Source organism: Notolabrus celidotus, chromosome 22, assembly GCF_009762535.1.
Source record: "Notolabrus celidotus isolate fNotCel1 chromosome 22, fNotCel1.pri, whole genome shotgun sequence".
Classification (NCBI taxonomy): domain Eukaryota; kingdom Metazoa; phylum Chordata; class Actinopteri; order Labriformes; family Labridae; genus Notolabrus; species Notolabrus celidotus.
Window position 1 is genome coordinate 7840993 of NC_048293.1, and position 24282 is coordinate 7865274.

Consider the following 24282-nt stretch of genomic DNA (forward strand, 5'->3'; position numbering starts at 1 on the left):
TGGTAAAATGGTTATGACCTATTTATCTGTTTTATGGAGTCCCTGGCCATTTCAGATGGGTAAAAATCAATGTCTTTTTTGACTGAAATCAATGGAATTTACTGGTGGTAATTTGAACGTGCTGGCGAATAACAGGACGAGGGAATTGTGGGCTGGAAACCACTGACTGAGAGATTTCTGCACTGTTAATAAATAAAAGGGTTGAACCGATAAAACGGCAAGAACGTTGAGAATCATTATTTGTTTTAAATATATGTATAGCTTCTGCATACCTGAATTTCATATAACTTATTTTCAATGCAATGCCTCAAAGAAAGAGCATCTTTTCTATGACATGACGAAGCTGTCATCAATCATTTTGTTTTGAAAGCCACATCTTAGTAATCCCTCTCTTCCTTTGCCATCATTGCACTGTCTAATGATGCACAGATTGACACTGTGGCCCCTCCTCCTCTCCTTTCCTCTTCTCTGCCCATCTGTGTGAAAGATCCTAGTGTACAATACTGCTTCTGCATGTTCCCTTAGATGTGCCTCCCAGCCTGGGAGAAGAAGGGATTAATGAGATAGATTTATCTTTTCTGGTAATACACCCGCCATTGTTTTCTCCATGCATGTCCTAAATGCATCCCAGAGTGCCTTGGGAGAGCGCTGCATCATTGCATCCCATAGATCAGTGGTGCAAGCATACTTTTCTGCACTCCCATTTCCCTTTAGAGAAAAGAAGCGTGTTTGCATACACATATTGTAAGCTCAACATTTTGACAGTTAAACAAAAATACTCTTTTGAGTTTCAATTTTAAGTATAGGTTTACAAAAGTCTCTGACTTCTATGTATTCTATTGGATAGCTTATTATTTCATGCAGTGCATTATTATTATTGTTATTATTATTATCATTATTATTACTATTATTATTATTATTATCATATAACATACAAAATGCTTTTATAGCCATTATTCAAAATGTGAAGAATGCTTTCAGCGTGTTTTGATAAGTGCAATAAAAATGTATTATGAATCTAGTTGATGTTGTTGTAGTCCTTTTAATACAACATATTTTTCGTACTGACTTTCACTTTATTACATCACTTAAAAGAGAAACACTTGTTTGAAAAAAAAAATAAAGCAAGAAAGCAAAGGAAAAGTCGAAATGTTCTTGTGATTACCCAATAATCCATATAAGTACAAACCTGGATTGTACAGTTTACCAAGACTACATAGATGAACTCATCAAAGAGCAATCCGAAACAACCTGGAGCTACTCATATACATGGAGAGACAATTATAGTGTCCTTAGGAGAGTAGTTAAAAGAGGCTAAGAGTCAATAATGACTTACATGTTCTTATTTGCTTTCGTCAATGCTTTTGCCGTCGGTAGGAAATTGTTTTGCTGCACTGCCTCAAGGATGATGTAAATTAGCCAAGATTTCACATTACTGCCATGCAGATGAATATGCGAACGCTCTGTCTTTGAGGACGATTATACTATTTATGTAAATTGTCATTGCAGTACCCATTTACACTTAGATTAATTGGTTATAGCAAAATTTTGAATGAATTGTTGATGGAAATGAAGATTATCTTTACAAGTATTATTCCATAAAATGTCATTAAAATACCACACTTATCTTCCTGAAAAATGTATGCGTCAGTTAAATTGTAGAGTACATCTAAAGAAATGCACAAATCCCCTGTCGGGGCATATCTTGAAAGCATCTGGTTGAATTGTCAGCAGCTAAAAATGAGAGGACACACACTGTAATTATCAGGGCATGAATCACACATACTATCCTCCCATTGCCAGTGCATTCCTGCCTGGGTGGCAAAACCAGAGAAAAACACACAGTGACCTCCGGAGACTGGTGGGTGTTCTGCTAACAGGTGAAGAACCAGCTTTCAGCACGCCACAGATCGAGTTTCTGGAGAAACCTGGTGAGACTGCAAGAGCACTGATGACTGTTAATGTTGTGAGTTCAAAGTGTGTGAGCCTGCGTACGTGTGTGTGTGAGCCTACATGCTTTTCTCCAGTTGCAATGGCCTAGAGCAGATCACATCTACCCCCAGAGTTCCTGACCTCCCAGCATGAATGGTTGTGGGATTTTACAGTCAGGATGATTAGCTCATATTTAAATGCAGCTTAACAGCCAGCTTCCTGAAAATATCACAGGGGTAAAGTAATCGCTTGTATTTATACATCCCAGTGGTAGCAAGTCTTCCTGAGCAAGTAGCTAGAGGATTCTGCAATTACCAATTAAGAACTTTGTAAGATTTCAAAGAAAGACACATACAACTTAGCTTGAAAGTCATCAAACTTTAAAATGCTGCAGTAAAACATACCATGGTCTTAAATTAATGTAAAGTACTTTTCAGTGATTTTTTCTTTAGTTGATCCACACCCTAAAAGCTCAGAGCTAAGAGCCCACATTCTTGCCCGAAACCTTTTCTCATGTTTAAAGGTGAAGAAAGAAGACAAAGCTGAACCTGCAGAACCTGCACCTTCCACAGAAACAAATGAGTGATTGCACTGCTGGAACACTTTAGCCTTGGTGTCACAGTAATGCACATGGCTGTCTTAACTTGAAATGGCGAAGCAAGTGAAGAGGGCTTTCCTCTCTCCCGAATCCCTCTCTCGTCTCCACACATGCACAGCCATCAGCAGGTTAATTAACTGTGAAAGCTGCTCACTTGAAACCTTAAATCACTCATTCAGCGTTCTGTCACGAGCCGCCAGCTTAACCACGCTGACGAGGGTTCCGCCTTGTTTACCCAACACCGGAGACAGCGGCATGGCGGTGGGGAGGGTGGGTGGATTTAGGTGCTGTGGTGTGGCACCACACGGGGGGCCATCAAATTTGGACTGTGAGGATAAGAAGGAAAATGTCAGTGAGTGATCTAAAATCACTCGAAGAATTATACCCTTGGGTGTCACTATAAATGTGAGACTGCTCTTTCTCCTATCTCTGTGATTGCAGACTGTGATTCTTTGTCCTCTGAGAAACGTAATCTGTCGATTCAGACTGTTTGAATAAGAACAGGTGGATTGGGTATGGGGGTCTTGGGTATTTTGGAAATGAACCAATCCCACCCACTCTACAGATATCCTCCGTGAGCACATGTGCACTGAGATGTCTCCCTGTTTGTCTAACATAATACAGAGATATGTGTAAAGGATGGAATTTTTTCATTCAAGTCATCCTTTCTGCTACAGGGCAAGGTGGCAGAGAATTCCCAGAATTCCACAGTGAAGATGGCGCAGACTTCTTGGGTGACTTCTACCACCCCCTGTAGGGCTTATACTATTCCGGTCTCCACAGGTTTTCCATGATATCCAAATGTGTTTCTTCAAGGCGAACTGTGTCATCTGCCTACTTTCCCACATTAGTCAAAATGCTGCAGTGAGTTAAGTCCCACTTTTTGGAGAGCGGAGAGATTTTGTTCGTGTCTGATTTTTTTTCTATTAAACAGGCTGTACATCACAAGGTGCAAGTTTATTTTGTTGTTGCTGCAGGTGTATTGACCAGTATTGGCACCAGGAGGAAGCAGGACCTATACCTAAGTGCTTTTAACAGCAACACATTACTGAGACATATACCATAGATATGGATTCATATATGTCCTTAAATGACCCACTAATCTAAAGAAAAGCCTTTTAAAGCTAAATTCATGTTAGCCTCCCGACTATGCTAACACTTCTAAAAGTGATACAATATTTTTCTAATTCAATACTGAATTATTGTTTTCAAAATATTGGTAAATTTTACTTTCTGTGGGTTACTAGAGTGGGTTACACTCTAAATCTACCATTTTTTCCCCGCAAATCAATCCCATGCTATCAGACTGATAAAACCCAGTGCTAGCTTAATTTTGGGGCAAACAATTGACAGATGCAGGGGCTTAGAGTGGACCAAAATTGTATGTTCTTGGCTACCTCAGTTCAGTCCTGAGTACAAATGATTTTATTTTGGCTGCAGTGTTAAGTTTTGGCAGGGGAGTTACGTTTCGTGACAAAATAACGCTAGCTAACTAACGTCCCACAACTTTCATGTAGTATTGCATTTGTAGCTTTGTATACAAATAAAGGGGCAACTCAGCTAACTTTTTAGACATGCTAACTGCTATCAATGCTAGAGTTAGCATAATGTTTTTGAACACACCATGAGTTTTGTCACTGTTACATTACGAATATTCAATTGAGTTATCAGTACATGACCCAATAACTGCATCCTGCAAAAAGGTGTCTTGAACACAGGGAAGCAGGATTAAAAAGAAGATATGTTTTCCATTAATTTACTTCCAAAACAAATGCTTGATATAGCAAAAGCTTCATTATGACCATAGACTGTATTAATAATAGACGTAGTGTCAGTGATGTCACCCATCTGTTCCTGAGTGCTGTTTTGACGCCAATCCTCCACGGGAGCCATATTGGTAATGCTGAACTCAACCAAAGTTAGTGTGAGGTAAAGAGGCGGGCTTTGAGCCAGCAGCTACATTGTTACTGCCTGTCAGTCAAGTCAGTCATGTCTTTTAATGGGCAAAACTTGTAATCTTAATATCTTCTGAACCATCCCGTTAGAAAAAAATTCACCCCGTGTGTGCCGATAGAGAAATTAGCTACGTAGACCCAAGCCGTTTTTTGAACCAGGCTGTACATGTTTATTATTGCTGCAAAGATTGTCTTTTTTGAATTGGTGTGTATGTGGTTTCCGGTGTTTCTGCAGCCAGTCTCAAGTGGATGCTCGATGAATTGTAGTTTATAACACTTCCGCATGGGCTTCATATTTGCAGAACGGAGGTTGCTGCTTGATTACAACAGTGAATCATGGTGTTCATGGAAAATGCAGTTCTAATCCCTGAAAAATGCTACCAGTTTTGTCCAAATAGGTCATCAGAGTCAACACGACATGAAACTTCCTCACACAGCTTTAAAGAACTTCAATTTTCACTCATAGTTTGGATGCTAACAAGACTTTCAGATTTGGTATCATAATTTTATTTTTTTCCAGAGGCTTTAAAAAAAGATAGGGAAATAAACCAAGTGAACATTTTGAAACGTGGCTTTAAAATAGTGTGTCCTCTTTTACTGCTAAAGTGAAAACAATCTTAACCACAAACAGAATGACCAGCTCTATATGAAAACATTCTCGCTCTCTCTCTCTCTCGCTCTCTCTCTCTCTCTCTCTCTCTCTCTCTCTCGCTCTCTCTCTCCCTTCTTGCCTTTACAATCCTCTGACCTTCCTTTGCAACATTACCGGTGAATATCACATCTATAAATCACCACCCATCCAAATAATCTCATAAACTTTTTTTACAGTGTAATTCACGCTCATCAGCATTCTTTGTTTAACATTTATGTTTATTGATAAATGAAGATAGGTTTAAATAATTCAGAACAAACATTAGCTGTGAGCAAGGAGATTAATAATTGATGGGGTGTGTGAAGGGCTGAGCCACTCGGGGAATAGATAATATTAGCTTAATGCAAGGCTGTGTGAACAGGGGAAGTGTAATGGACCCGCCGCCTTTAACTGATGATGGTTATTGTGGCCTGAAAGTTGTTACAAAAGGGGGAAAAAGGGGTTTGAGTCCTGCTGAGGGGGGGGAGGGGTTGTAGTGTGGTCATAGATTTGGCTCATAGGAGCTGACAGTGCAAATTGTGGTTTTAATAGCAGGAGGTTTACACATTCTACAGAGAGGCCCTAATGGCCAGGCCTGTGCTTAGTGTAAAGGGAGAAAAATGACCCTGTGCTATTAAAATGAAACTTGAGAAGGTCCCTGCTCCTAGTTTGGTGTTTTTTCTTTTTTCCCAGTTGAGCTCTGTCTCTCCATCACTCATTTTGATCCCCTCCTGTCCATTTCCTGCTCAGGGTCTCACTTAAGCTTGCCCACACACACACACACTTAATGTAGCTGCTAACAAAGTGATCCAGTGCAATGACCCTGTGTGTGGCATGCAGGCTCATTTTACAAAGAAAACTAAGGACACGACCCAGGTCACAAATAGTCTGAGCCTGTGAGTATAATATCTATGTGACATTATATATGAGTACATGAAGAGATTGAAACCGAAATTAGAAACATTCTTTGCCCATCTAAGGCCACACTCTTATCCCCCTGAGTAGTGCACAATACTGTACATACAACAAAGCCATATTATAATGGCATCATTATTCCTTGTACACAAAAGCAGAAGGCAGCAATGTTAGATATTACCCATATGCTTATGTTAATGGTCGCTCAGTGCCTGCAGGTCAGCCTGCAACAAAAGGGCCTCATTTACTCTCCAAGGGATGCTATTCTTGTTGTGCCAGGCTAGTAAAAAACATGCAGAGAGATAATGTGTATCAAAGACAGAGGAGGACCCCTTCATTCTATATTGCTATCACAGCAGCATATTAGCATCTAAACAAAGGAAGCAGAATCCCCTGCAGCGCAGCAGCGTTTCAAGTGGTCACTCACAGCCTTTATTTATTTCTCAATCCGACACTTTTTATGCTGAGTAGCAGAATTCTGCGCACAACACCTCCCCCCCTAAAAAAAATCCTCTTGTGTCTTCAGCACAAAAGTGTTGAAGTTGCTGCTTCTTCTCTTTTTTTCCGCTCTCCCTCTCTCTATCTGCGCTCTCTTTTGTTTGACTTTAGCACAGAGCTATGACAGCTGTCATCACTCCTCAGCAGGCCTCAGATCTGCATTTCAAGGTTTGCAGGTTCAACGGTTCACGAGGTTCTGCACGGGTAGACAACACAGGCAGCTCGTCTGAAAGCCTGTCTTTGGATGTGCTTCTCTCATAAACAAAAGGTCACACATACATGTGCGCCACCATTCAAAATATGTCACACTTCAGGAAGTGTAACTTTATATAAGGTAAAGTTTGGTACTCATAATAAACAAATACCTTCAACTATAATTCCTTTAAAGAAAAAAGTGGGGGCGCTGGTGGCCTAGCGGTCTAAGCGCCCCACATACAGAGGCTACAGTCCTCGACACATGGGTCGCCGGTTCGATTCCCTGCCGCGACCATTTTCTGCATGTCTTCCCCCGCTCTCTACTCCCCACATTTCCTGGCTCTCTTCAGCTGTCCTATAAAATAAAGGCAAAAAGCCCAACAAATATAACTATAAAAAGTGGAGGTGTAATTTTAAAATAGTTTTCTTTGATTTTGACTATGCAGGAGAATGCTGCTAGGATGGAAAGAGTGGTCAATCAAAACTTGGGGAGAGTAGGAATTGTGTTTACTGAGATAGAGGAGAACTGGAGAGGGGTCGTTCTTTCTCTGAACATTGGATGAGAAAAAGTATGTCAATTGATGCAGAAGTTGGATGTTTTGCTCAAGCTATGCTAATATCTGGTGGTTATAGGCGGTCTCCAAACATTTAGAATCAGCCCCTACTACATGGTTGGAGATTGATGTTTTAAAAAAGGCATTTTAAAAGGTATTTCTATTTTATGTCAAGTGGTCTTCCTTCTTGTCAAAACCTGGCGCCAAAGACACTTATGTTGGAGATTCAGGTGTGTCTGCTAGAAGGCGGCTAACGTAGCCCCAGGCTGCTAGCCTCAAGCAGAGTAGACGAGCAGACTTTCCAAAGTCTGAGAAGCTCACCTCTTCCTGACTCCAACCCCTCGATACATATGTTTTATTTATTTATTTCCAAACTGGTAGTCATCATCCCAAACCGTCCGAGACTCCAATGACACTAAAGGCAGTTTGGTAAAACTTTAGGCAGCTCCTTCTAGAGCTGCAGAGGGCTTAAAAAACTTTGCACACTTATGAAGCACATTTTCAAAGTCGTTCTCCTCTATATCTGTAAACAAACTGTGGTTTTTGCTGGAGCTGCCCTCTAAGCAGTGGCGCAGTATAGGGGGGAAAAGTTACGATTCTAAGGGCCCATGACTGTTTTTTGTTGTTGTTGTAGTTGTTGAGAAAAATGGGTTTCTTGAGTCTTATGTTCCTATTCATGCTAAGTTGCCCTACCTTTTAATTTTATGTAGCCTAACTAACTTCTGTTTTTATTTTGTGCTTGTTCATTTTGGTTCTATGATAAAGCCATGAAAACATAATAAAAGAAGGGGCAAATCAGTCACCTTGTGTGCAGGGAATCCTTCCTTTTTGCAAGTCATACAGTAAATATTTGACTCCAAGAGGCAAGACAGCTGAAAAGGTAGAGTTATGTAAAGCTTTGACTGGGTCGATTGGATCCTGGAGATGTGGCTACCACAGTTGCACAGGGTTCTTGTGGCCTTTGGTGATGGGGCCCAATGTGATATCTTTTCATGGGGCCCAAAATCCCTGGCAGCGCCCCTGCCTCTAAGTATTAAGATAGAACCAGATAAGACGATGAAATGGTCTCTCCTCTACTGCTTGTGGCTTTACATGTGAGAACTACAAATGTGAGAGTGGTGTTCACCTTTTCATCTTACTCTAAATCAAGTGTCTCTACCAGAATATCCAACTGTTCCTTTAGAATAATAACTGACACAGTACCTTTAGCATGTGAGGCCTGACAGACATGTGATGAGTTGCAATGACATTTCTAAATGCAACAGCTGCCATATTTGTATTCAAACTTTCAGTTCTGACATTTAAAAAGAAGCAGAGTCAGTCATTTTTATAGAAATCGTTAAGGAGTTTCTTGGGTAATAATGTCTGCATTGTTGATGGACAATCAGGCCAGAAAAGATTCCATTCCTGTTACGCTACTGACAGACAAACCTGCTTGTGTTTGACCCTGGCTGATCTCCTCTAACGCTAGCACTGTCAGAAATGAAACGCCCTTTACAGCAGACATTTGACTGGTCGTCAGGTGACCTGCCTCATGCTCTTTGATTTACAGACAACATGCTAAGACCGACCCTGCAATTTGGCAGATCTAACTCTTGACAGCACATTGAAAAGGATCAATAGTAACCTGTCAGGGAGAGGCTGACATTCTCCCTCATTTAGTGATAGAGGTGAGTTTGTGTTTGACAAGCTGCAAGAGGATAAATGGGAGGGGAAAACAAGGAAAAGTAACTGGACAAAGATGTTGGTGGAGAGTTTTGACCTCTTTGGTGTAAAACTAGAAAATAAGGAATACATGAATAAATCAAAACACGCCCTCTTTGGTTATGTTTCTGTGTTAATTCCATTGTCCGAGCAAAAGCAGGCTGTCTGAGAGATGTCACCATTGTCTTTAGGTTGGTGTATGACCTCGGGCCTGTGCATATGTAACCAGGCTAATTTACACAGCGCTCTCAGCAAGCTTTCCTCCATAATTCACAGGCTCAGTTTGTTTGAACCCTCTCTCTCTCCCCATCAGACAGCGCTAGGTCTGCAGCCGCACGCAACTTCAGCTCCCCGACTCATCTTGATAGCTGCAGGCCAAGTCCCAGACAGATAATAGACCAAAGGTACAAAGGCACACATATCTCAATACATGCATGGGAGGAAAGAGCAGGGTCGTTATGGTAGTCCGGGATAGCCTCAGTCTCATCACTTTCTCTGATGTGTGTGTACAAGGGTGACATGTCATTGTCCTCACGCTCGGCCTAAAGCGAAGATCCTTTGTTATAGTCTCTGAATGCATAAACTTCTCTTGTCTGGACCTCAAAACAGAGGACAGGGCAATTACAGACAAAACACCAGGGCATCTTGAAGTCATTTGTAAGATATTTTTTGGTTCATTTTTGTCTCTAAAGCCTCTTCAAAGCAAAAATAAGAATTAGGTAGCATACATTTGTGATAAAAAAAATATTGATGGATGTGTAAAATACCATTGAAATTAGGAAAAAAAAATCAACAAAGCAAAAACAAGGATTGGAAGGTGACGCTTGAACAAAATCTTGATAAAAAAACAACCAGATAAAACTGTTTATTTGCCCCCTTTGCTTCAAACAGGCGAATAATATTTAGACGATTTTGACAAGATATCCCAGACTAAAAGCAAATCTTAGATCATATGTAGCACTTCGGCGAGCCTTCAAAACAAACTTCACTGCCGCCAAATCTCAGAAACGTAATACGGCTCCCCTGTTCCTCTGTAAGAGAGTGATGACGAGTCATTCTCCCAGTGCAGAGCACTAATGGTGTCTGTGGAAGGCATGCAGCACCGAGTTCCAGGCTGGCAGGGACGTGCTTAGAGCGGTACACTTGTCACAGCCCATCATATGAGCGCTCCTCTGAACTACAGCCGTGAATAATTTCTTCAAGATCCAAAAGTCTTTCTTTTTGCTCCTCAGACTATCTTTACAGAACCAACCATCAAGTCCTTGTAACTATTTCAACACTTGCAGTGGAGAAAGCAAAGAGATGGAATACAGTAGTCTGTCTTTGTTTAACTAAAGAAAGTTTGCAAAACTGGGCTCAGAACTTGACATTAAAAGAGGGGCTTATGTGAGCAGTCAGGCAGACAGAAAGAAAGAGCCAGAGTGGAAGACGCTGAAAGGGATTGTGGGTAAGAGTTAGCTTATCTAATTGTAAACGAGGGTACAAGTGTGTGGACACTCATCATGCACTTGTCAAAACATGGCTGCCTGTGATTTTGCGCTGCTGTTCGCTGCAGTTTGTTTACATTCAGACAGGCCTTTTATAATTCCGGTTCAAGAGAACAATTGTAGCAATTACTCCAAGTTAGGTGCTGGACAGCTGGAGAAACTACAGTATGAAAAGATGTTTCAGATGCATTCTTTGCAATTCTGTTGCCTCATTCTCTGGCTTCATATTCAGGCTCTGTGCATCGTCTTGGAACAAAGATTTGCAGATATGCACTTTTTCCACCGTGGCTTCAGACGTAAACAAGAACTGCTTTTAATAGTTTGTCTCTTCATAGCTGTTAGTGAGGGGTCCATGGTGGAGACGGTGGGGCTTGTTAAAAGTTAAACATCAGCAACGTTGATGTGCTACATGACAAAGGGATCTTAAGACTTTTACAGTGCAGGGTTTTATTTAAAGGCCATCAAAATGAAGGTTCCCTTTTTGATGATGCAATCATGTACAGAGCCGAGAAAAAACAACTGGGTACAGGGGGGTGACACTCCTTTGTAAATTTGGATGAAGCTCCGGTGAGGACTTTTTTGCTGGTTATGAAACAGACTGAAATTAACACAGTCGTTTCTTTGAGCTACAAAAGCAAATGAGAACATCAGTGTAAAGACTGACTCTTTCTATAGGGCTGTATTTAACACCTGACACAGCTGTCAGATAAAGTGATTTTTACATTTTCCATGACAAAGATTCTCAATGAGTGAAACTTTAGACTATTAAAAAGAGGCAGGATCACATTTTTTTTTGAACAAAAAACATACACACTTACAGGACAAAACTAGCAAAGAGACTCGAGGTACCATTCACACCACAGAGGGCGCCAACTCGACACTAACTGAAAGTTACCTGCAGGAGCTTTAATGAAAATTTGAGGATGCGCTTTATGATGCTAACAAATGGCTAACGGCCCTGCGAGGCTTTGAAGCACAGAAGGGCTTGGATCTAAATGCTAACACTTGCATGCTAACACACTCAGAGAGAATTACGTGTTATTATGAAGCAGTTATCAGAGTTTTACATGTTAGCATGCTAACATTTGCAAATCATCACTATACAAGTACTAGCTGATAAAGATTTTAAGTTTTGAACTTATAATCGCACTGATATATATGCAGATCATTAGTTGTTAAATAATGTCATGGATGGTATATAAAAGTTTGTTCAACAATAGTTATCAACCCAAAGTTTGTGGATAATTTTTTTTGTGTATGAAGAATCAGGGGATCATGAATATGATAATGGCTTATCTTGATTTGATTTGATTTGATGTCTTTATTTCGATCATTTAAAAGTGAAATAGAAAAAAAAAACATACAAGTAAAAAGGAAGAAATAGTGGGGGCGTCGTTTTGGAGGAGCTCCAAGGGGAGGGGGGAGGGGGTTAGACGGAGTCCTGAGGAAATGCTAGAGGTGTGAAAAAATATTGATACAGCAATATATATCGCAATCGTTTGAACTCCAATATAATATCCATATTTCAACTCTTAATATCAATTTTTTTGTAAAAATAAAAATTCATATGTTAGCCGAGTTGGAACTAAAATATGGCTTCAGTACTTAAAAAACAATAAAATGGAAAGTTGTTTTCAATCAAATAGTTCTTTCTTAATTTGCCCTTTCAATTTGAGTAATATTGTGTGAAAAACATATCCACCATCTTTATTTTTTTTTAGTTAACTGTATAGAATATCACAATATTTCAAAATATTGTGATGTCGTGATATATCGTGACACTATCGTATCGTGACCCAAGTATCCTGATCCGTAATGTATCGTGAGGTTCTTGCCAATACTCACCCCTAGGAAACGCTACATTCAAATTTATGCTAGTTTTCCGTGACTACCAACCCTGCCTTTAATTGAATAGCTATGAAAAACTTCAAATCCTGCTAGTACCGCAGGAAAAGATGGGATCACCAAGGTTGGAGGTTCAACCTCTGGCAATAATGAATATCTGTGGAAAGTTTTATGTCAATTCATTCAAAATGTATCACTTTCAGTCAGGACCAAAAGTCTGACCAACTCACTAGCATTCTTATGCTACAGCCATGTCCCAAATTTGGCGTTTTACTTAAAGGACTCTGGTAATGAGAGGAGGAAGGAATGCATCCATGAAGCACAGCGAGGGAGCAGGCAGATGGGCACAAGAAATGGGTTTGAAGTTGATCTTGATTTCACAGTGGTGGGTGGTGGGAAAGCGAGAAAAGCTTCAACACAGATGTTCACAAGCTGCTGTCAGAGGAGCATCAACATCTCCTCTTAACGAATACACTCTGTCCGAGCCTGAGAACACCACAATAGCACACATAGTGCTTTTTCAAATACACAGAGGGAGACACATCCTTCTGCATTCAATGGAACATCCTCGCTTACCAGGTGTCACTGGTTGAACCGGGGTCAGAGTTGAAGGAAGGAAGAGACAATTTTGTTTTTCAGCACAAGCCTGAAACTGCTGATGGATGCACTTCCTCAGTCTATGCATCCACACACACAAGCTGGAACAAATGGTGTGATTGTATGCTAATGCTCTTCCTTGTGGCCATGCATTATCTGCTCAGCAGAGCAAAAGATTAAAAACAACCTCCAATCACTTGTGTTTTGAAGAAAAAATATTTGTTCGACAGCGTTTTGCACTTCTCTCAGAATGCCACGAGGCATTACTGTCAAGTAATAAGTCAGACTAATTCCTCCTTGGTTTCTGTGGCTTTGAGCATTAAAACTTGATGCGTCTCCTCACTTCACTGTAAACGCCTGCGGACCTCTTAATGTGCATGCCAAATGCCCTGCTGGGTTGGATTGACCGTAATGGATTTGGTGCAACGACAGATATCCAGCACTCATAAATTGATTTGATCTCCGAGGACACAGAATGAGAGATGATTTTTACAATGGAGACATCAATGGAACGTAGACCACAACAGAGGGGATGGAGAAAGTCAATCCCAGCTTAACTGGCACTGGAAAAATTAGACATGTAACAGAAGTGGCTGGTTGTAAGTGTCTCTGAGCCCCTTTTAACTTAATTTGGTTTTAAGTTGCAGATTTGCTAATAATAAAGGGAGTAATAAAAAAGGGAGTAACATGCACAAATATTGAGGCTGTGCTGAAACCTTTGGGCCAAGTTTCCTCTTTGTGAAATGTCTTTGTTGGAATACTGCCTCTTCTACTTGAAAGCCACCTATGAATAAAATTATAATTCTTCTTGTTGTTAATGCTATTATCAACATATTTTAGGGTAACAGATCTGTAATCTATCTCGGTCTATTTTTAAAAACCAGTCACTCAGGCAGACATCCAACGTCTGATCGCTCATAAATTCACCATCGAATAAAGTGATCAGATTACATTTAATGCATTTTTTTGTATCCCCAGGCCTCTGCCATAAATTAAAACCATCTGAAAGCGTCTGGAGTGCATTTCATTTTGCCTTGATTCATGTGCTGTAATATAACCCCTCTCCGATTCCCTGTGTGGCACAGGACAGTGAGCGGAATGAGCGGAGTGAGCCGAGTGCGTCAGGAGATTAAAACCTCAGCACGAGATTGGACTCAGGATGCAGGCATCAGATAATGTAGTGGAGATATAATGAAGGCGTAAACAAAAACCTGGCACAAGAGAGGAACGCCTGCTCATAAAATATCTCCTCTCTCACTATTCTCTCCACACAAAAGAGATTCCACAGGTCTGGCGCCTTGTAGGTTATTAACAGTTGACTGGATTACACACTTAAGTATTCAAATTTAGCTCAGGTAAGGGGTGAGTAAACAAGGAGCACTTTGTATGGAAGATGTACAATAACGGTAGTGTTGGAAATCTGACCAAGAATCATAACGCAGTTGCAAAACTAACCCACATATTTAATTAAGGCATCAAAATATTCTGTCAGAGTCCTACTCAGAGAGACACGACAATTTAATCACTTCAGCAAAAGTCTGTGAGGACAGATCACGATGTGTAAAGCTCTGTCAGCGCACCGCCCTGCAGGCTGCGTTCACACCTTTGTGTCCTTGTGTGCCCGGCTGCTGTACTGATAGATTGGTCGTCGCTCTCACGTTGGGAGCAGCCCTGAGTGAGACGCCTGCCGGACAGCTGTGCTGGCACAGACCGAGCTCATCGCTGCCAAGTCGCAGAGCCTCTTCTACCCCCGCCGCTCCCCAAGCACTGCTCAGTGCTTACCGTCAGCCTCTTCCCTGTCGTGCTTCAATGACAAAACACACGTCAGGCTTTAACAGCTCACTTTGCACTGGCTTGGCGGCCCCCACTCTGGCTTTTGTGTTGTTGGCAGGGTCAGTGTCTGAGGTGTGCGCTGAGGCAGTGGAGCATACAGGGTCATACTTGTTCTCTTGTTTATCTAACTTAATAAATGAATCAAAAAGCCTGCATGACTGCAAATGTGAGAGGCCTTAATATGGAATTTATGGTCTAAAAGAGTTCATAAAAAACAGCTAGGATTTTAAAATGTGTTCTTATTTATTTATGTTTTGTTCTTTTATTGACTATTATTTTATTTGTTAATTTTCTTCAGTTAATTTTTTAAATGTGAGTTTAAGTTATTGATTTAGTTGTTTTCTTACTTGATTAAGTTTTCTCCCTTATAGTATCACTTTGAAGCTCCTGTGAGGAACTTTATTTGTGTTGATTTTGGTACCCCCTGTGGACAAAGCAGTATCTCTTAAATCTTTGCTGATGATGTCCTGTACATGAATAAGTAGTATTTTCTTACAATAAATCTCATTCTTTCAGTAAAATATATCACTAACTGTGAATACTTGCTGTCTTTAGTGTGCTCTATAACACTGGACCCCCAACACCCCCTCTACTCTGTCTTCACACTACTCCCCTCCGGTCGCAGGTACAGATCCCCTTACTGTAGGCAAGCCCGGTTTGGCAGAAGCTTCATCCCATCGGCCATAGCACTGCTAAACAGAATGCCACTGTAATGTGTCCGGTGTGTTTATATGTGTCCGGTGTGCATATATGTGTCCAGTGTGTTCATATGTGTTCGGTGTGTTTTAATGTGCCCAGTGTGTGCATATGTGTCCGGTGTGTATATTTGTGGGATACGGGGCACCATTGCTGTGAGGCTGGGTGGATGTTTATGGTTCTTGTGTTCATACATGTATTCCTGTACAGACGGTGGCAACAAATCTCCTTATTAAGGACAAATAAAGATCTATCTATCTATCTATCTCTAAATAGTCTTAACACCTCCCCCCTCAGAGTGTTTACAGACATTAAAATTTACACCATAGAAATAGTCAGTGATGTTGTTGATAGCCTCTTTTGCTATTCTAAGTCAGAAAGAGGCAACACGGTTATTTTCAACAGGTTTCATAACAGTCAAAAATTCCTCACAGGAGCGTTAATGAACATTATATATATCTTTCTCTGGTTAGCCACATATGGCACTATTTATTCCTGATCTTGTTCATGTTCGGAAATTAAAAGGATGCAGAAAACTCGTTGAGTGCTATTAGAGACATGTTTGCCTGTACTATGTTTCTGAGCGTACTTTAAAATTGAACATGTTGAGAGAAAATAAAGCAGTTACAAAAAATAAAATAAACATCCAGCTGGATTTGTGAAATACCGCTGTTTGATTTTGAAGACCTTGGATTTAGTAATATTTCAGGAAACAGTAATTGAAGAAGTTAACATGAGAAATGTCGAGCGTAGGTGTAATGCATGATTAGTATTTAAGCTGTGGTACCAGACTGCATTAATAAGAGATGATGAAAAATCCATAGCAGTCATTACACCACTATGCAGGATAAAATATTAACTAGTTTGAAAACTGACCTGAGGAGATTTTTTTTTCCTCTAGTGATGAAGACTTGATATGATTATTGGTAATAAACACCTAAGTGCTAGCAGGGGAAATATCACATTCACCAACTTTAAGTTTAATTACACAAACAAGCTTTCTTGAATGATCCACCAGCCAGATACAGAAAGATAAAGGTGTTTGAGTAGAAAGCATGTTAGACATTAAATATTCCTGGCAAATGTATTTTCTGGAATTGTTGGTTTGAATTAACCCAGAGCCCCCAGACCTCGAAAACACATATCAAAAGTATCACAGCTTTGTGCAAACATCTGTCAGTGTCATGATGTATGGTATCACAGGAATAAAGTTACTTTGATCACTTCAAGCTTCCCAGTCTGAATACAAAATCTGTTTCTGTAAGGCGTGTATGAAAGGCATAAGTCTCAAACAGGAAGCAGATGATGTCATTAACCAGATTCTCCATATATTGTTCCCATTCTCAGTGCAGCCTTTCTCTAACTTTTGTGAATGGATTCCCAGTGGGAGGATCGACATGGATTTCACAAACAATTTCTCCTAAATTGCAGGAAAATTGGCTGCAGATCTTAGGGAGAAGCCGGAGGAGAAAAAAAAGAAGAAGGAGAATGAGGTTAAGATGATCCACAGGGCATTTATTCACTAAGGCTCTCATGGCCGTTCCACAGGGTTCTCCCCTTTCAAAATCACCCAACCTCCCCCTTTTCACCCCTCCCTTTCATTCGCCGTTTCAAATGTATTAATGGGCCGGAACCTTCCTGGATGATCTTGGCCCTCTCCCTAATGAAAACGCTCTGCGGCTGGATCCCAGTGCAGTAATCAGGCTCTGGCCTTTTCGAGCACTGGGGCATGCAGCACACAGAGCAGGAAGAGCCCCAGTGTGACCCCGCACTGTGTCCTTCACTCACCCCGTGTTGCCCTGCGCCCTCTCTGGCCTGGGCCTCTTCTCCTCTGAAGCTCTCAGTGCCGGAGGCCAAAAGCCTGGACCTCTGCAGAGTGAGGGAGAAAATCCAGCAGTTTGACTGGAAACATCACCTCCTGACAAATGTACTGTTTACGTAATCTCAATGATGTGTAACTCACAGCAGTATCACAATTATTCGCTATTGAATTAGAGGCTGGCGAATTCAAAAGGCTTTTAGTATGTTTTGATATTATTATCCTGTAGTAGGTTGTTTGTTACAGTTCCATTTCAAGACCAAATGTCAGACAAGTTTACTCTGAAATGTATTTAAATTCTTATCTCAGGAAAGCAAAAGTTAGTGTTACATATTTCACATTATTACATCATATTTGAACGATGTGAGTACTCCCCTTTGGGTATCTCAGAGGCATCATCACATAAGTACCCCCAGCTACCGCAAACAGAAGCTATCCATGTACTGCAAACACTGAAATAAAAGCCACCCACTTCCCTGTGAGGTGTCATTTTGAAAGGCTCATGGGGAAAAATTGAGAGGAAAAAAGGGTCTATCTCTTGGGTCCTCTGTGTGTTAAGCCTTGCTATGGCGGGCATGCTTTTTACTACTCTAATCTGAGTGAGCAGCAACCTCTTATGTTAAAAAGTGAAGCCAGTGGAGAGGTGGAAAAAGCTGCAGTTCCTTGAGTGTCCACTTGAGGCTCTAAAAACCAAGGAAATCTTGCTGGAACCCCAAAAGGGCTTTTTTAGTCCCAATCTTTAGTCGACTAAATGATTTAAGACAGTCCCCATGGATAGTCGGTTCCAGAGTTACTAGTTGGTTAAACAAATAGTTAGTATTTCAATTATTGGAGGCCTGAAATGCATTTAAAATGATATGTCTAGGCTGTAGTGCAGTGACTCGCCACTAACTGGGGTTGTAACTCCAGGTAATGGCTACTGCCATAAAGCTTAAATGCTCTACAACTTGGATTTAACCAAGCACAGATGATAAATGGCATTTGGTAGTAGGTTGCGATTTGGCAGTATGATCTAGAAAATATAACTACTTATCAGTTGTATGCAGTTGAAAGCAAGAAAAAGCCGAATATGATTGGACATTGTTTACTGGTAGACTCTGCTGATCTCATATTCAGCCATGTTACATAAATTCCACTCAGTTTGGACTATTTTCTGAGTGTTTTCCTACCTCTAGTAGACTAGTTGGCTAGTCTGTGTTTAAATGTCCATTTAAACAGCTAAGACATTGGTTTGTAACATCCCAAGCCTCCATACCTATTTCTTCTTCTTGGCAAATGTACAGGGGTTGAAATTTTTATAGCACACACAAATTTGAATATAATTTGGGATGTGGTGAGTCTGACTGACAGGTTGGCACATTGAAGCTGTTTGCCAAGTTACAAGTCTATGGTATTAACTCCGTCCTTCACCAGCTTCTGGGTTTGCCGGTAGCTAGTTGGAGTCATCATTTCCGAAACAGCCCACCGTGGTTGGGCTTCATTATGTCTCTTCAGAAACTAATGGGTGACATTGCTGAGATTACATCCATGCTTTTTTTTTTTACAGTCTATTGTTCTGACATGTCTCCTTTAGTCTTTACTCTCCGTCCCCCAAGGCCTTACCCTTCAGCCTTGAGGTGAGCTCAGCCAGATGTGGCTACCCAGGGTTCTTTGCAGCTGCATGTGTAGAGAGGGCACTTAAAGGATGGGGCAGTCACCAGGACGTGCATCATCTGTTTTAACTTGTCTGTCTTCTCTGACGGACCCGCTGAGTGCTGTTTTCATTCCCCTTGGATAATATCTTTTACAGTTTCGCAAAACTGTCAGCGAACCTAAAGTGCAAAGCCCCACCTGCCTGTGCTGTTGGCCATCACCACTAATGACAACCAGACACCCTCAAAGACAGGGCACTGAGGTGCTAACTACCCCACAGAGCTATGTGTAGTGCACATTTGCCAGCTCACCTTTTCCAACTGGATAGTAACAGTCAGATTTTCTCAGTTTCAGGTTTTGTGGTGGAAAAATTCCACTGCCAGAGTTCCCTTTTTTCTATAAGGAAAGAAGTTCCACTTACTATGTTGGGCTTTAGAAAAAGTCTTTGAGTCCATTTCTAGAAAACAGCGCACATCTCAAGTGTGTAATAATCTAATGGAGGGCTGATGTCACTCAAACTCAACGACATGAGATAAACTCTGAGCACCATTTTCTCAAATCATGAAAAACGCCTCTCCTACCTCAGTTTATGTGGGACACATTTATGTGTGAGCACTTCTTCAGGGCAATTTATTTGAGAACAAAAAAAAAATGGAGCCAGCCTTCACATGTGTTAGTGGAGCGTGTGACAACTACACTATGGTCTGCATTTGTTTTTCTTGGGCTCTTCCATTCTTTCTCTCTGACCTGGGGGGGGGGGGGGGACGACCGGCGGGCAATTATCTGGTGTCTCGAACAGTTAAGTCAGACATTTCGCTGCTCTACAAAGAACTGCAGCCCCCTCTAACTACTAGAGAAATTATGGAGAAAAGATAATGAAAGAGAATCTGTCAGATATGAAGAAGACTCAGCTTTTTAGTGTCACTGCTCAGCCAGGCATAAAATGCTCCATTTAGACCCCTTTTTCCAGAAACAAAGCTCCCTGGTTCAGGCTTACATAAAGTGGGGAAAGATTTCCATTTTTCCTCCTCCCTTTTCTAACCTTTTTTTCCTCATAAGAGACTGTAACGTTCACAAGCTCAGCCTGGAGTAGAGAAGCAAACTTGGTGAAAAGCAGCGGGAGATGAATCTCTTTAAGTCCCCTTGAACAACATAAAACAGCCCGGGCTTCCATTATTCAGGGCTCTGTGCTGCTTGTTTACAGTGGAGCGGGCCCGCTGCACCTGCACTCTGGATGGCCTGACAGCTTGATGGGCCCTTTAATGGTGATTCACTGGCCAGATCTGTGTGGATAAAAATGGAATTCTGGGAGAGCAATCTAATAAGAAAATAAAGCACTGGATGGTTGCTATACGGCTGTTGGATGGGCTTGTTCAACGGGCCGTGCTGGCTGGAAATCAAATCCAAACTTTGATCTTGGGGCTTTATTACAAGCTATCACCTCAGCTATGGGTCCCTTCAAATAGAATGTCATAGGGTCAAGTATATGGTGCTTCAGTTTTTGCTTTTTAAAACTCCAGCTTTAACCTTGATGCTCTATAAACTGTAAAAATTCAATCCCGGTGTTAAAGATTATTTGGATGTTTCTGGCAGAGTGCCTCTACAATGAACTGAACATTGTATCCAGAGCAGAATAAAGTATCAGACTGACATGGAGCTTTGCCAACAACATCTCTAAACTCTATATTCCATTTCAAAACACAATACCAGGGAGATGCAAGACAACATTGTACAGACTACATTGAATACAAAGAAAAATAAATATAAAAAAATGGAAACATTTATTTGATAGATGTTGTCCAAAGAAAACAAAGCATCTCCAAATTTTTGTGACTTTTTAAATGTTATGGGGGAGTTTTGAGAAAAATATCACACTTTTGATGCTTTATAGTCTATTTTGAAACCCAAAGGAAGGCCATTTATTGCCAAATATTAATAGAACACCATACTCTAAAAGTTATATTAAGCTTAAAATCCATTTTAATTAAACAATAAGAATATAAAATTAAATATTTTATTTCCTACAATAAAAATAGAAAAAATATTACTTTTATTGGAGATAATATTAGAAAAGCAAAACATATGTTACCATATTTCTATATGTCGAAATTTGAAATTATTACGCAAAAGGCTATGAAATACAATTATTAAGAAGGAATTAGTGGTAAATTTTGAATCCTTGCAAGTTTCGCATTCATCAGGGACAATCAAGAGAGACTTTATGAGTCTGTATGCTACAAAAAACTGGTAGAATTTGCTGTTGTGACCTCTGAAGGCATCACAACCTGCTATTCCAATCCTCTCGTCCATGAGGTGTAACATATCCAGAGGCGTCTACTCTCTATGATGTTCAACAGCATGTACCCATTAAAGGCAGTGCATGAGATGGTGCACACACTCACACTCACACACACACACACACACACACACACACACACACACACACACACACACACACACACACACACACACACACAAACATGCATGTACACACACAGAGATATAAACACACAGATCCAGGGCTCTAACTCGTGGTCTTCATTGATCTCCCCTGTCATATATCATTAATGAGGGTATTAAATCCATGTTTAGGAAGCAGGAGGCTGGCTTTAAGTGGGGTTTGCTGGAGCAGCTCATAATGAAAAAAAAGACCCTCGCCCCTGAAAACTCCCCCAAGGAAGAGCCGCTCTCTGGCTCTCTTTGGCTGAAGAGTACATTAATGGAGTGATGTCATGGTGGCTCATATCACTGCTACTGTCCAGGGACAGGTGAAGGGGGGAGAAAATTCAAGCCTGTGACCCTCAATCTGACCCGAAAGGCGACTGAGGATGAAGGGCAAAAATCACCATGAGCTAAATTAAATAAATTCCTGTCGTACCAAAGCCTTTAGTTTCCCAACATTTCTTATATTATTATAGATAAAAATTAATTATATTAAAGGCATCATATAGCAGAATGATGAAGCAACCTTGTACCAATCTTGTCATACTGTACACCAGCTGTATTGATCAGGCTAAAATTCTCCTCTACGCACCTCACCCCTGGGTTATCATCGCATCATTACCATCCGGAGTTTGGGGAGACGCTACTGTATGATACGGCAAATGGACTTACTATTGATTTTGTCAGAGAGAGAATGGCAGATGGAAAGGAAGTCAGAAAAAGGGAACATCTGGAGGGGGATGGAGGAAGGGTGTGTGAAGGGTCTCGGGTGTGAGACAATACAGAGCAAGGAACGTGCAAATCCTGCTAAGACCTAGAACTGTCAGGAGAGTGGGGGTTAGAGTCTTGTAAGACAAGTCTTTTAAATGTGTGCTATACCAAACTAAACTAGCAGAATGTGTCTTTTAATGTCCTTTTCGCCCTCATTCAACATGATCAAAAAAGACAAAATGTCCATTTTTATCATGTCTTAAAGGCACTTCACGCTCCATTAGCAACTTTGCTCTGACTAATCCCATTATGAGAGGGAGTTTCTGCTTAGCCGAGGTGTTAATGTGATGAGCAGCTTGAGAGTTGAAAAAAATAAAAAATAAAAATGGGGCAATCCTTCCTTTCGGGAAAGGGATATCCTGAGGCATGGCTATATAGACTTTAAGTGCTGACAAAGAAGATATTGTGTTTTTTCCAGTAATCCTTTTAAACACTGCAGGGCAGAGACGCACAGTTCATTTCAGAGCAATGCTGTAAAGTTTATTAAAGAAAGACTACTATTGTTATTTTATCATGTTAAAGCCAGACATATTAAGGTGAAGATTCTTAAAGTTACAAATCACACGGTGATCTATCTAGTGAAAAGTAAAGTAACAGCAGAAGAATCAGGTCACCCCCACATGCCAAAAAGTCCAGTATTTTGTTCTCCTTTTCCCCCACTGGCTCGGTTTGTTTAGTTCTGCTTGATTAACCGAGAATGCTGGAAATTGTGTGTATTGTTTCCGCACCATGAGCAGTGTCTAAAATATTTGCTGTGCATTAAATACTTTAGCAGACAATCAAAATCCTTTCAGCACTCCCCATAACTGTGAATAGGCTTAAGGGGGAAAATAATGTGCTGGGCATGCTGGTTTCAGAAAACATGTCAACAATTCATCGTCTGTAGAGTTTCTCGCTGTCAGGTGGAGCTTACTAGGGGCTACGATTACCGCGGATTTGTGTGATGCACCATAACCTCGACACTGAACTGTGAAACGGCTTCACGCAACATTCCAAAGCACCTGTCAATCAACTCACACCTACAAGGGTAAATATTCATTTGCTAAGCACAGCTTTTAAAGTAGCACAATGAGTTCTGTTAAAGTTACATCAGGAATATGTTTTGAAACATACTTTGGGCTGTTTTTTTGGGGGGGTTCTTGCATCACAGCTGACACTGTGGCGTGCAAAAAGTTAACATAACTGACAAATTGACCCACACAGTTGTCTGCAGGGATTGAGTTTCAGGATTGTGGCAGAGAAAGCATAAAGTCTTTAACTTCCGTTTGCCCTAAGGGTTTCACTTTCTCAGTGAGAACTTTGAGGAGCCTCAGCCAGCTGCAGCGGATGTTGGCACGTCTGTCTCTTTGCCACTTTCTGACTACGCTGTCCTCAAATACAGGTGGGCCCTCACTCCAGCCTGCCTGTTCTGTGTCTGAGCTTTCTGTGTCGTTGCACCAACAGAGGTTATGTGAAATGTGAGGGAGGGAGGAAACACATTTTTCAATAGATTAATTTTCGGGAAGTATCTTTCACAAATGTCTCCGTTATTAGCTGACCTGTGGAAAGGGGTTGAATGAGTTTCACCCAGCGTTCAAGGTAGGATAGCAGCGTTTAGGAAGGGCGGAGGTCAGAGTGCACTCACTTTTTGTAAAACCAGCTTTAATCACCCCTGTGCCATTTATCCGTTGACTGTATGTGAGCTAGAGTGTGTAAGCCTAGTAAAACGACTACATTTCTGTCAGATTGACGTATTCTACTGTCTTCTGCTCTTCATCTAGACACTCAGGATGTTAAGTCAGACCAACTTCAGTAGCCAAAAGGAAACAGAAAGGACATAAACCAATTAACAGTTTGTTTAAATTTATGGCAGTTTTTTCAACTGGACCTTTTCCCTTCCAACAATGCTGTATGCCATGAGAAATACAGGAAGTCTGGCTGCTCTGACAGGGGAAACTGGAGGCGTTTTAAGGGCACCCCACTGAGAGGAAAGATGGGCCGAGGTGAGGTGGAGTAGCCAGAGCACCACACCTGGGACCAGAGAGGATTTCACACCAGTTGTGGCTGATTGTTTTGGCTTATCCCAGTATTTACACCAGCACCTCATGGGCACAAGTGTGAGAGTACAACACATTCTCACTCCCTATTCATCAAATACAGCAGCTTAAAAATGTACTCCAAGCTGCAGAGTAGGGGCAA

The 24282-nt window shown here is 41.0% G+C and overlaps 1 long non-coding RNA gene across 2 annotated transcripts in view; it reads right to left on the reverse strand.

The window, feature by feature from the left end:
* Positions 1-2295: 2295 nt before the first annotated feature.
* The window catches only part of LOC117806517, a 58741-nt gene continuing 36754 nt past the window's right edge, over positions 2296-24282 (reverse strand). Inside the window, exon 5 of one of the 2 annotated variants that reach the window (XR_004629681.1) lies at positions 2296-2856. This is a non-coding gene — a long non-coding RNA (uncharacterized LOC117806517). Of the gene's footprint in view, positions 2857-17050; positions 17310-24282 lie in introns of those variants that run through there. The other variant, XR_004629682.1, reaches the window with a different exon arrangement.